At 50.7% G+C, this 13694-nt stretch overlaps 1 protein-coding gene across 2 annotated transcripts in view; it reads right to left on the minus strand.

The window, feature by feature from the left end:
- LOC138481143 (zinc finger protein 34-like) overlaps nt 1–13694 on the minus strand; it is a 608256-nt gene that overhangs the window by 352119 nt on the left and 242443 nt on the right. The gene's annotated exons all lie outside the window — the stretch shown is intronic.

A 13694-nucleotide genomic window follows, 5' to 3' on the forward strand; every position in this document is an offset into this window, starting at 1 on the left:
TAGAAGGCACTACTGTAGCCTTGTGCGCTTATGCAGACGATTTCCTTCTAATAGATCAGTCTGCAAAGGGTCTCCAAAGTAGGATAACGGCCTTTAATACATAAACGGTAGCTAATCATCTATGCATTAATGCAACTAAAACTGTAATCATGAAACTATCAAATACTAAAAACAGGAAAGATAACGCATTGTTCATTAATAAAGGAAAATTAGGGGTAACAACAACAATGAAATATAACAACAACAATGAAATATATGGGTTTCCAAATTTTTAATCAGCAGAAACAGTACTTACATCGAGAGTACCTTCAACAAAAATCTGTGCTTCAATCAGCTAAAATGAAAAGGGTTAACAACAAATTTGGTAAATTTTCCAGCAACCTTTTGTTACGCTATTACAAACTAAAAGTGATTCCAAAAGTGGTCTATGGTTTGGAACTCTTCCCTGATGTCAGTCTCTGAACTTTCTAAAACGGAAACTAAATTATGGAAAACCATAATGTATTGGGTACCCAAAACAGTTCCCATCGAAGAAATTTGTTGTGAGTTGGGATTAAAGTTCTGTGGCTCAAGCTGTCTTTATATAGAAGATTGGTACATCATTCTGGGAATAACCTGTACAGAATTTTGGGGCGAGGCCTAATAAATGCGAACTCTGGAATTGATATACTGCTTAATTTAGAGAAGCTAAGCCTGTCGACTTTGGAAAATGTGGGTTTGGTTATTAGTGATCTTATAAGTAATCCACTCTGTGTCAAAAAATTGCTACAATACGTGGACTGGGCCACCACAATGGACAAGGTAACGCATACCAAGTCATTCTGTGAGCTGGTAACACATCAGAAATTGGTTCAGGAGGAATCATATCTAATAAAATTCCCTAGTAAAATACTGCGCAATGGTATTATGAGATTCTGCCTATATATCTGCCCTACGGGTGAAATAACTGAGATAAGAGCACCGAAAACACACTCTGAGATGCCAAATGTGCAAATTTTATGCACATTATGTCACTATCCATATGATAAAGAAGCACTGAGACATCTCTTATTAGATTGTAAGCCACTATTGGCAGAACGCATTAAGAACATTGGCAAATTTGTTCATAACCAAGACTGGGTCGACTCTGACCGGATGTGGTGGGAAGAGATGCATGGTTCTGTACTATCTCTGAAGATAGCAGTGGTGCATTTTTGTACTCATATGTGTGTGGGGTTCTTTCAATGGCCACCACTATTACGACAACTGAATCAGAACATTCCCTTTAGACAAAGATTGTCTAGCAAATTACCTTGTCACACATGTATTTCAATTCTGTTTCTGTTAGACTGGCTCTAGGAAATAGTTCTAAGAGCACTACAATTTATCCAAGACAATTGAATTGTAATCTGTAAAAGAAATTAACTGTGGCTGGAAAAAAAGAAAAAGGTTTGATCCTGTTGCACATCAAATTGGATGAAGGAAGTTACATTTTCCATATCTAATTTCACTTTTGGATGTGTTATCTGTCTTTTTCTTCTCTTTTCCTTTCTTTCAAATTGAGGTTGGCCCTCAAACTATGTAAATAGTTTACCATAAGTGGATTACTTTGAAATTATTTTATATGTTCGGTACCTTTTAAACTTTGTAAAGGTTTGTTTACAAACCAAAGACAAATTAAAATAGAAAAAAAGTATCGGTTACGTGACCTGTTGTGGCTGGACTGTGTGGTCCGACAACTGCCTAGAGCGAGTGTACCCCTGTATGAAAGAGCCACTGAAAGCACCTACAAAAGAAGCTTATGTTTGCAATAACCTCTTATGTGTTTTGAAGTCAAGATACTGAACTGCCTATATGAACTAGTGGAAAGGAACAATATCAGTTTTCCAAGGAATTGTGTTGCTGTGAAAAGCTGGAAGATTTGAACTCTTGGGGAAGGGAATCCCTGTGTCTTTTGAACTGTTTTGAACTTGGGGAAGGGAAGCTTATTGCAAGCCGAGAGCTGGAAGAAGCTCTGAATTTTAATTTGAACACTATTCATTTTGTTGCTGACATCCCTGCACATTGTATACAGTTCGACGTGAGGGCAAGTATAGGTTTTGGACACAGATAGATGTTTGCTTTGGACTTCCTGACACAGGCTACCTTTAGTTTTCTTTAGGCAGGCATATCTCACCTTAGCATAGGGCAAGGCAGGTCTTATTACATCCTTCATTTTAAAGTCATCAAAACTTTGTGGACAAACTTGAATCTGTGTCTGCTTCATGATGCCTTCACAGCATCCCCTTAGCACTCCAAATAAGGCGGTGTGTGCTAATCTCTCATAGGATACAGTTTTAGAAAGGATACAAAGTATCCCACTATCATTAACAGCAGTAGTTGTCAAGGATAGTGAAATAATCTTAAAGGAGAACCGAAAGGGTCCCTGCAACACTGCACATAGGGTGACGTGTGCTGCAAAAGTTAAACAAAGATTCCTTTAAAGAGATATGGAGGAAGCAAAATCCATAGTAAAGGTAAAACCACAGAGCAGAGTTTCAAAAGTCAGAGCAAATAAGAATGAATGAGGGGAAAAGGGCTCCCCTCATTCAGGATAGAAGGAAAAAGGTCCAGAAGTCCAGCAAAAAGTGCTGGGGGACTCACCAGGAGAGGGGATGAAGCATAAAAATGACAAATCTCCCCAACAGTCAGTTTCTCATGTCTGCTTCTGTGACCCATGATTACCGGCAATATAGGTAAGGCTCTGAGACCCCCATTCAAACTTCTTACAGAGCTTTTACCTCTGCCTGGCTTCACGGTCAAAGGACTGTCAAGACGCGAGGCTTGCATGATATATGAATACCTCTGTCCCTAAGCAACCAACAGAGAGATGCAAAACACACGCTGTTCGAGGATTAGGGCCACAGGTGGCAGGAACAGGAACACCAGATCCTCCAGGTGGCTGCTGTAAAGAAATGGGCAGGTTAGGTGAGTATGAACAGTCTTTGAGAAATGGATGAATGACCAAGTAACAATTATGACACCTACCAGGAGATGAAATGCGGGAGAACTGACTTGGAGGAAACCTGAGGTGTTGCAGGATACTCAAGGATAAAATCCTGTTCCCTCAGTGAGCTACAGCAGCCAAGAGTAGAGCACAATACTGAAATGTATAGATGAATGTTGCAGTAACCCACTGGAAGCACCTGAGGCAAGTATAAGAACGCTGAATTATGCACAGTTGGTGGATCTCATAGACAAAAGCAAGGTGCAAGTCTAAGTTGCCAAAAGCAAATGGGGTATGCAGAGCGGGTTGTGATAACAATGAAGCAAGATTTTGATGTCTGGGATGCAAAGAGTTAGTAGGGCGGATCCGTAGCAGTCTGTGGCGTAATCCGAGGTCGTAGTGAGGAGGAGGTCAGCAGAGTCACAGCACATAGCAATCAAGGGTTGAACTAGAAGAGGTCCAGTAAACGATAGCCAAGGTCAAAATACCGGATATCAGGATGAGGAAACACGAAAACGCTAAACGAAAACAGCTGAGAAGCGTTGTACGAAGGGAACCACCGTTGTTTAAGGGCATTGCAATGGCAACCACGTCACGTGATCCAGAGGTGCGTGTCACGCGACGGGTATCTTAGTTCATTGTACGGGGAGCATGGGAAATCGAGGGGCATGTGACAGACCGAGATGTCGTATCACGTGATTGCCGAGGTAGCAAACGTTTCCTTCTCTTGTGTAAAGTCACTATGGACATGCGTGCTCGTGTGGATAAACGCCACGGGAACTTCCAGCTGGGATATAAACAATGTTGTCCTCTCCAGTGCCCCATATACATTCTTCTGTGCTGGAGAGCTGGTGGTACAGAACCTTTATGCTGCTGCTGAGTAACAGGATGTTTATCCCTGCCTGAGTCCTGTGGCTTTGAGGGAGTACTTGAATGTTGTGTGTGCATGACAGAACCCCCCTCTCCAAAGGCCCACGACCCAGGATTGTTCGGTGAAATTGTGACACAAGAAGGGGGGCATGTACTTCGGAAGCGGGCTCCCACGACCTCTCCTCTGGACCATAACCTAACCAGTCCACTAGGTAAAACAACCGACCCCGGGAGACACGAGAGCCCAAAATGGCACTAACTTCGTATTCCTCAGAACCATCTTGTATAACGGAAGCAGGTGGCAGAACCACTCTCGTGGCTAAAGAACTGTTACGCTCACATGGTATCCACAGGGACGCCACCCAGCCAGGTTACTCGCTGGTATGCTTCTCAGCTTTGCACAGATGTGGTCTGCGGGGAAGGTTCTGCCTTGTGGTAGATATGGCGTGCTCTCCGTCCTGCCTTCTTTGCAGGGGCGCGTTGTCTTTCATGGGCGTGTGCGGTCTAGTTACTTCACTGACGCCGGCCCGTTTGATATTGTTCAGGTAGGTCTTATTGCTGTTCTTTAGTTAAATTGCTATCCTGCATGCCTTTCTTTGTTTAAAAATGTCTCTTTTTCTCCCTTATGTATGCAGCGCTTCAGCGCGGCGAACTGGCTTGGTTGAGCCCCACTGGTAAATGATGACGTATTAAGAGCGCTATGATGCGGTAAGTAAGCGCTATGCGCAGCGCTGCAAAGTCTTGCCTTTGCTAACCATTGTTTTCCTTCCTTGTAGGTCACAGTGTTCTTCAGTGCGAGTGGAATGTCCGCAGTGGTGCCAGCCGAGAGACGACCAGCCAGGTACGCCTTTTGAGCAGTTCGTAACTTGCAAATGTCTCTACTGCTTTCTTTAATGTTGCCTTCATCTTCCTCTTTCAGGTCGTTCTGTCCGGGAGGCGTGCAGATTCGAGTGAGCTGTTCTCAGTAGCTGCGAGTGGCTAAAGATGAAGACTGCAGGTAAGACGCTGCTGCTAACGATGTTCCTTTTGTCTCCTTGCAGGTTCTGCTTCTCCGAGGTTTGCGGGAATAGCTGGACACGGTGAGCGTCACGTTGCAAGCTGCAAAGTAACACAAAGCGTGTTGTTTTGATCGGGTATGGTTTAAATAGCCCCAACAAAATAGTCCAGGTAAAGTAGTCCCTACGCTGCCACACCCAAAACACTAGACCGCATAGCTTGGTTCTTTGGAAACAAGCTATGTGGAAGCCTCCATGTTGGCTGATAACACATTTACAGGCCGATTCATGGAATTAATGTGCGCCGAAAATTCCGGCGCAGAGGTGCCAAAACGTGCGAATCGCAGTGCAAGTGCGAAAATCGCAGGGAAACCAGCGCACATCGATTCATGGAAGTCTGTGCGCGAGAAAAATATTGGATGTGCGCTGAAAAAGTGCGCGGCGCACGCCGGCGCACAGGTCATCCAACGGCATGCGCCATGGCCACAGAGAAATCGCACATAGCGCGGCGCACATAACAAAAGTAGGCGGAACACGGGGCGTAACACTCGGAATGTGGAACAACGCGTGAAAATATGGGCGTCACGGGGGAAGTACAGGAGGCAAGTGCGCAGAACGCCCACACGCTCGCCTACAACTCGTATTCATGGAATCGAATAGGGCAAACCAGCGCACGGTCAAAGACGTGCACAGGGCCAAACAAGTCCGCCACAAGAAAGCAGGCGGTAGCGTCCCTGCGCCTGAAATAAATGTGCGCCAAAATGTGCGCTTACAAAAAGCACCTATATACAGCTATGATGAATGATCCATACTGTGGCCCGCTAGGACAAATGAGGTGCAAAGGTGTACCGACAAACACGGACACCCGCTGTGTGAAAAATAGCGTGTGCATGTATTTCGGAGTGCGTGGGAAGTTCCACACGCGATTGGCCTGGGTACGTGTATTTCGGGGTGCGTGTGAAATTTCACACGCGATTTCAGCAGGGTACGTGTATGCCAAGGTGCTTGGGAAGTTTCACACGCGAATTTGCAGGGTACATGTATTTCGGTGTGCGTGTGAAGTTCCACACGTGATTCCAGCAGGGTACGTGTACTCTGGGTGCGCGGGAAATTCCACACGCGAATCCAGCAGCCTACGTGTATTTCGGGGGTGCCGGGGAGTCCTACACGTGAATTGGCCGTGTGGGTCCTCCCAGCTGTTCCCTCTACACCCTCCACAGCCCCTGCAGGCGGCCCACACCACAGGGGACTACCCTGCACATGTCCCGCAGGCAGCCCATCCACCTTGGCCATGCCCCCCAGCCAACCCACATGTCACCTTGCACTACTGCCCACCAACGCATGTCTCCCAGCACCCCAACCCCCCAGCATCCAGGGGCACCCTCCACCAGGCCCCCACTCATGTCTCCCAGCACCCCCACCCCCCAGCATCCAGGGGTACCCTCCACCAGGCCCCACTCATGTCCAACTCATGTCCCCCTGCACCCCCACCCCCCAGCATCCAGGGGCACCCTCCACCAGGCCCCACTCATGTCCAACTCATGTCCCCCTGCACCCCTACCCCACAGCATCCAGGGGCACCCCCCACCAGGCCCCCACTCATGTCTCCCACCCCCCAGCATCCAGGGGCACCCCCCACTAGGCCCCCACTCATGTCTCCCTGCACACCCATCCCCCAGCATCCAGGGGCACCCCCCACCAGGCCCCTACTCATGTCTCCCACCCCCCAGCAGTCAGGGGCACCCTCAACCAGGCCCCCACTCATGTCTCCCAGCACCCCCAGCATCCAGGGGCACCCTCCACCAGGCCCCCACTCATGTCTCTCAGCACCCCCACCCCCCAGCATCCAGGGGCACCCTCCACCAGGCCCCCACTCATGTCTCCCACCACCCCCACCCCCCAGCATCCAGGGGCACCCTCCACCAGGCCCCCACTCATGTCTCCCAGCACTCCCCCCCCCAGCATCCAGGGGCACCCTCCACCAGGCCCCCACTCATGTCCAACTCATGTCCCCCTGCACCCCCACCCCCCAGCAGTCAGGGGCACCCTCCACCAGGCCCCACTCATGTCCCCCTGCACCCCCACCACCAGCATCCAGGGGCACCCTCCACCAGCCCCCACTCATGTCCAACTCATGTCCCCCTGCACCCCCACCCGCCAGCATCCAGGTGCACCCTACACCAGGCCCCCACTCATGTCTCCAGCACGCCCACCCCCAGCATCCAGGGGCCCCCTCCACCAGGCCCCCACTCATGTCTCCCACCCCCCAGCAGTCAGGGGCACCCTCCACCAGGCCCCCACTCATGTCTCCCAGCGCCCCCACCCCCCAGCATCCAGGGGCACCCCCCACCAGGCCCCCACTCATGTCTCCCACCCCCCAGCAGTCAGGGGCACCCTCCACCAGGCCCCCACTCATGTCTCCCAGCACCCCCACCCCCCAGCATCCAGGGGCACCCTCCACCAGGCCCCACTCATGTCCAACTCATGTCCCCCTGCACCCCCACCCCCCAGCATCCAGGGGCACCCTCCACCAGGCCCCCACTCATGTATCCAGCACCCCCACCCACCAGCATCCAGGGGCACCCTCCATCAGGCCCCCACTCATGTCTCCCAGCACCCCCACCCCCCAGCATCCAGGTGCACCCTCCACCAGGCCCCACTCATGTCCAACTCATGTCCCCCTGCACCCCCACCCCCCAGCAGTGCGATTTGCCTGGGTACGTGTATTTCAGGGGTGCGCGGGTAGTCTTACATGCGATTTCATCAGGGTACGTGTATTATGGGTCCACGTGAACTTCCACACGCGATATCAGCACGGTACATGTATTACGGGGTTCACATGAACTTCCACACGTGATATCAGCACGGTACGTGTATTACTGGGTTTACGTGAACTTCCACACGCGATATCAGCAGGGTACGTGTATTACAGGGTTCGCGTGAACTTCCACACGCGACTGGGCCTGGGAGAGCGTGTTACGTGTATTCCTGGGGTGGGTGGGAATATTCACTCGCGACTGGGCCTGGGAGAGCGTGTTACGTGTATTCCTGGTGTGGGCGGGAAGATTTACACGGTCGCCTACAACGCGCCAAAAAAAAAGGTCCAATCCGGAAACACATACGCCAGCATGAAGCAGGCGCACGTCCCGTGCAGCATAAAAGTGTGCGCAAACAACAAACAAGCTCAGACGCCAGGATGAATATACCGTTCCTAGCAGCAGTGGCCGTGGGATACCGCAGGAGGAGGAGGAGGATAGTCAGGGCCAGAATCTTCACACCCAGAACCAGCCTTTTTGGTATGCCTGATGACCAGGTGTATGGGAGGTACAGGTTTCCACCTCACATAATACTCGAACTGGTCAGTGAGTGGGAGGATGACCTCACATCACCCACCCTGTGCTCCCAAGCACTGAGCCCCCTGGAGAAGGTTCTCAATGTACTGCTCTTCTTGGCTACCGGATCATTTCAGCGGACAAGTGCCATAGTGGGGGGGGGGGGTCACAGGCCACGCAGTCACGGTGCCTACACCATGTGTTGGCCATCATCACTGCACGCCCATCAGTTCGCAGGCACATATACCTGCCCAGAACACCTGCAGAAAGGCAGGCTGTCAGCCAGGATTTCTACAGGGTGGCACTATTCCCCAAAGTGCTAGGTGCCATTGATTGCACCCATGTGGCTCTACGTCTCCCCAGGGCATCTGAGCACATCTATCGAAACCGCAAGCACTGGCATTCCATCAACGTCCAGGTAGTATGTGATGCCAAGGGAATCATCACCTCAGTATATGCCAACTATCCAGGGTCCACCCACGACAGCTTCATTTACAGGATGTCAACCCTAAACCGGGACATGGAAGCTGGGCGGCATGGCGATGCATGGCTGCTTGGTGAGTATAAATGCCACAGCACACGCATGCATGACAGATACAGAGTAATGTCACTACCCCACTAATGATCCCCATCACCACCTCCCCAGGGGACAGTGCCTACCCTCTGAGCACCCACATGATGACGCCAATTCGGAACCCCATCACGCCTCCCGAGGTAAGATACAACACAGCCCATATTGCAACCCGGGGCATAGTGGAGCGCACATTCGGAGTGCTCAAGTCACGCTTTTGCACCCTTGACCGTTCTGGCGGGCAGCTGTTATACGCTCCCCCAGTAGTGTGCAGGATCATAGTGGCAACATGTGTCCTGCACAATGTTGCAACACGCCGGGGCCTGGCTGTGGACATGGTGGTGCCCCCACATGCATGCCGGCTGCGCATGGGAGGGGAAAGGGCACGGGGTGAGGCAGCCCGTACGCAGCTGGTGGCTAATTACTTCACATAGAAATCACACCCCTGTGGAGTGCACACAGCCGTGGCACATACCATCTGACAATCAATGATGACTCCATCTGACAATTCTGATGAATTAAGGGACAGTCAACTGTCAGAACCATAGAAGCCTGAGATTTTTCACCTGGAAGTGTCACAATGTGTGCATCCCTACCTCCACAAACACCACCAATGCAGTGTCATCAAAAGACACACTTCTATGCAGCAAAAATGAATACCCACTTGCTAAATACAACATGAGAACAGTGCCATGTCACCCAACCCCTCCCCGGCACCGCCACACAACACACCATGGCATGTCATGCTATGTGAGAGCAAACAAATTAATCCCCACAACATGACACAAGTGTCACAAACTACAGTGTCCCTAATGGAAACTGGCCACAAATGAAATGCTCACAGTAATGCAGGACCAACAACACACATTACCAAATATTTACCAATAATACTAAGGACCTACACAACCTACAACCTACCATAAACATGACAGTACGGATTAAAAAAATTGGTAGTCTCACTACCTGATAATGCCAGCACTTCGAACACTTCCAACTGTACAGTGTTAGCGCCACGCAAAAGTGTAGGTGCACTGCTTACAACATGGACTCCATTTCCAAAGTAGACCGCCTTGTGAAGACATGAGAAATGGACCTGCAAATTAGGAGGATGAGATGGATGCAGAGGCACAGATCAATACACCATGCAGTGTACAATACAACAACAATATGCACTAGGAATGTATACACAGTTTTGACTACAGACTGCCCACACATCAAATGGGAGTCGAACGTCACTGTGTAAGTCAATGTCACTTGGGCACACCCTTTGCAAGCACATGGAAAAGGGAAGCAGGAGAGGTGTGTGTCACACAAACCCAAGCATCTAACCCAAATTCAGGACAAGCCTGCATGTGGCCAGCCACAATACAGCGTATGCTCACGGGACCCACACAAGGCAACACACTGTCAAAAAAATCAAAAATGGCCGTGAATGGGCCAGGGGGGGGTGGGGGAGGCCACCCAGGAGGTCCGAAGCAGGGTGCACACTGAAACCCACCGGTGTGGATCTAGCGGAAAAAACAAGAACCTAGATGGGCTCATGGCATGCACGGCTACCCTATTGTGAGAGATTCGCTGCTGTCAGTCTCCTCACCATCTGCAGCTGCATCAGGAGGTGGTGGCACTATGGAAGGCAGCCCACGCAAAGCCCTAGTCTGGTCCTCCATGGCAGCAAGCATGCGGGTGTGGAAGGTCTTGTTCTGGAGGATAATCGTGCGGAGGTCCCCATGCAACAACTCACTGGATGCCCGGACCTCCTCCCTAGTTGCCTGCATCTCAGCTGAGAGCGTACGTGTGAGCCGCTCCAGCTGCTGTTCTGTCCTCGTGTCAGTTGAAGCCTCAAGCTCAACAAGAGTCACCCTGAGCTGACGGAGTTCCACCCTCAGGGCTTCCCTGTGGCCCTGGGACTCAATAGAAATGGCTTCCCGCAGAGTCTCCAGTGCCGCCCGCCTGTCCCTGTTGGACGCCAACATGTCCTCCCTGTGTGACTGGCAAATGGAGTCCGTTGCCTGCTGTAGTTGTTCCATCAGCCTTTCTTGGGGGACAATGAAAGTGGCCACCCTATCCATGGCCTAAGCCATCATCTCAGATGATGCTGCCTGTTGGTTTGCCATACCGTATATGGATTGCTCCCATGCGGTATTGCCAGGTGGCGTACGGCCACCGCGTCGGTGGGCACCACACCTGTCTGGGGCAAGGCGAACTGCGCCTTGCTGTGCAGGCACTGCCTGAGGCTGCAGGACTGCATTCCCCCTCTGATCTGCTGGCCCAGGAACAGGATCAGATGTTGCGGAGTGTGACCCTGCATCCGTAACCACCAAAGGCAGACCTACCAACACTGACATCCCCATTGAGGGTTCTACCCCTGGTGCAGGTGGGTTGGACAGTTCAGAATCCCTCCCAGAAACACTTACCTGTGACCGCACATAGGTCTCATCATCCGAATGAACACCTGAATAGAGCTTGGGGGAGGTGCACCCAGAGACACCCCTTGAGATGATGGTCTGCAGCAAGTGTGGGTTATCACCCACCACCACACCACATCCCTCACTGGTGCCCGGTCGGGCCTGAGACCCCTCCTGGGTCTGCACCATCTCCACAACCCCAGCAGTATCAAGTGCGTCAACCCCTGCAAAGACATGAAAGAAAAGAAATGGGAACAGGCATTAGCACCATGGCACACAATTAGGGCTGAGAAGCAACAGAAACAGTACTTCATTAACACATGTCCCACATGACTATAACCAGTCCATGCATGCACCGTCACTGCATATGAAGGGGAGGCAAATGGCACACATTGATGACACCAAGATGGAAGACCAACACATTTGCTGCATGTTGGCTAGCAGTGCCATCACACATTGGCCTGTGATTGGCATGTCCAATACACATACATGACACATGCCATCACACAGATGGCATGTACCATAGCCATGTCACACATGTGACAACAGGACTGAGAAATGCCTAGTTAAAGTGGTGGAATGCAAACAATCAGCCTGAATGAACACAGAATAATAGGCAACTATGTTGTGGCAAGATGACACTTCAAGGGCAACTGGAATAAGGTTGGGCTGAATGTCTACTGTTGCCAGAAGGGATACTGCAATACCCAAATCCTGGTGCGCAGAATGTATTGGATGAAGCACATGGCACACACACCCTCACCTGGCACTCAATCAGAAGCCCTCACACACAGACCATGCACATGGATGACACACACATGCATGTGCACTCACCGGACAATGCCTCGTAATCTGGCAGGTCTCCCACGCCTTGGGTCTGTTCCTCCGTGACGTAGGTCCCAGCAACATACTCATGTGGAGTGAGTTCTATGTCCTCTGCTGGAGACCCACCTCCAGTCACTAGAGTAGCGGCATGACTTGAGGCCAGCTTTTTCTTTGCCCTGCGCTTCAGGTCATTCCAGCGCTTGAAGCAATCATTAGCTGTGCGCCTCACGAATCCAAGGGCACTTATGATGTCGGCGATGGTCTGCCAGTGTGCCCGACGTTGTGCAGGTGTGGTCTTGCATCCTGCAGTAATCACTATTTCGCTGTCATGTGCGGACACATGCTCCACAAGTGCATCAAGTTCAGCCGGATTGAAGCTGGGCTTCCTTGGTGGGCCGGACTGTGTAGCCGTGTCTGGGGCATCAGCCTGTAGTGGACGAGCACTCTTCCTCTTCCGCTTGGAAGGTGGTGGGGATCCTGAGTGTCCTACGCCACTCTGGACACTAGGGGCAGGAGCACTGGTGGACTGTGGACTAGGAGTGTGGGAATGAACACTCACCATGGGACTTGGTGCAGGCATTAGCTGAAGTGTGATGTAGTCGGGGGGAACGTCAGCAGGATGGACTGGGACCGACACTGTCCTGGCTGGGGGACTCAGAGCTGGGGTGGATGGAGCCGCAGCTGCCCCTGCAGCCTCCCCACCCTGCCTACTCGGGGCAGCAGATGACATAGCTGCCCCTGATCCACGTGGCCTGGTGACACCAACGTGCACCGCCACACGTGGCCTAGACCTGCTGACCTGGAAGTCAGCCATGGAGTCACCCTGTGCCATGTCTGGTTCCACAATGGGCTGGTCCAACAAGGGCTGAGCAGGGATGGTGTCAGCCACGTTACCCTCAACCAGGTGTGAAATCATAAAAACAATATGAGGCTGGGAAGCCCAAAAAGAAACACACCAACACAGGCTACAAAGAACATACAAGTGCTTTATTTAAAAGCTACAACAGTTACCAAAGTCAATTGACAAACGGATAGCTATTCGGCTCTCAGAGTAACGTAACGAACTCCAACGAAGGTTCGATGCATTAGTAAGAAAGACCGTACATTGGAATACTTGGGCTTTTTATATTCTTTATCCAGCCCTTGGCCAACCCCCTCGCGGGTTAACCATTCTAGGGATCGGGCTTATGGGTTCCTTGCCAGGTCAATCCTATAATATATGCATTTTGATTAGTTTCGCTGATATAGTTGTACATTTACACATAGGTCAACAATAGGACGAGGTCTCAGTTTGCGACCCCGACAAGTGGCCTGCAGGCATATTAATTATTCGTGTGTACGGAGGTCACAACGGCCAGAATCTTACTCAGAATGTCATTCGGCCTCCATTTTGATGTTCAGGGTGACTTCCATATTACGAGAGAACCTAAAATGGCGGCTTAATCCAAGATAGCGACTTACATTACTTTTCTCTAAGGTCAAAAACCTTGCCGCGGAGTTTGTTCACATATGATGTTTTAGACAACTTTGTGTAGGCCAATACACATACAATTGCTGCGATAGGAGGCATAATATTGTTTCAATTCCGACAAACCCTCCTTTTGGCCTATGCCAAGTGCTAATATCACTTCTAATACTCTCGTAAATAACTCCATGCATTGTCGTCTATACATCCTGAATCATTATCTGTAATGTCTATAGCCATTAGGTCGTTCATCAGAACCTCTTGTA

The sequence above is a fragment of the Ambystoma mexicanum genome, chromosome 5p (assembly GCF_040938575.1).
Source record: "Ambystoma mexicanum isolate Mex_15411 chromosome 5p, UKY_AmexF1_1, whole genome shotgun sequence".
Taxonomy (NCBI): Eukaryota; Metazoa; Chordata; class Amphibia; order Caudata; family Ambystomatidae; genus Ambystoma; species Ambystoma mexicanum.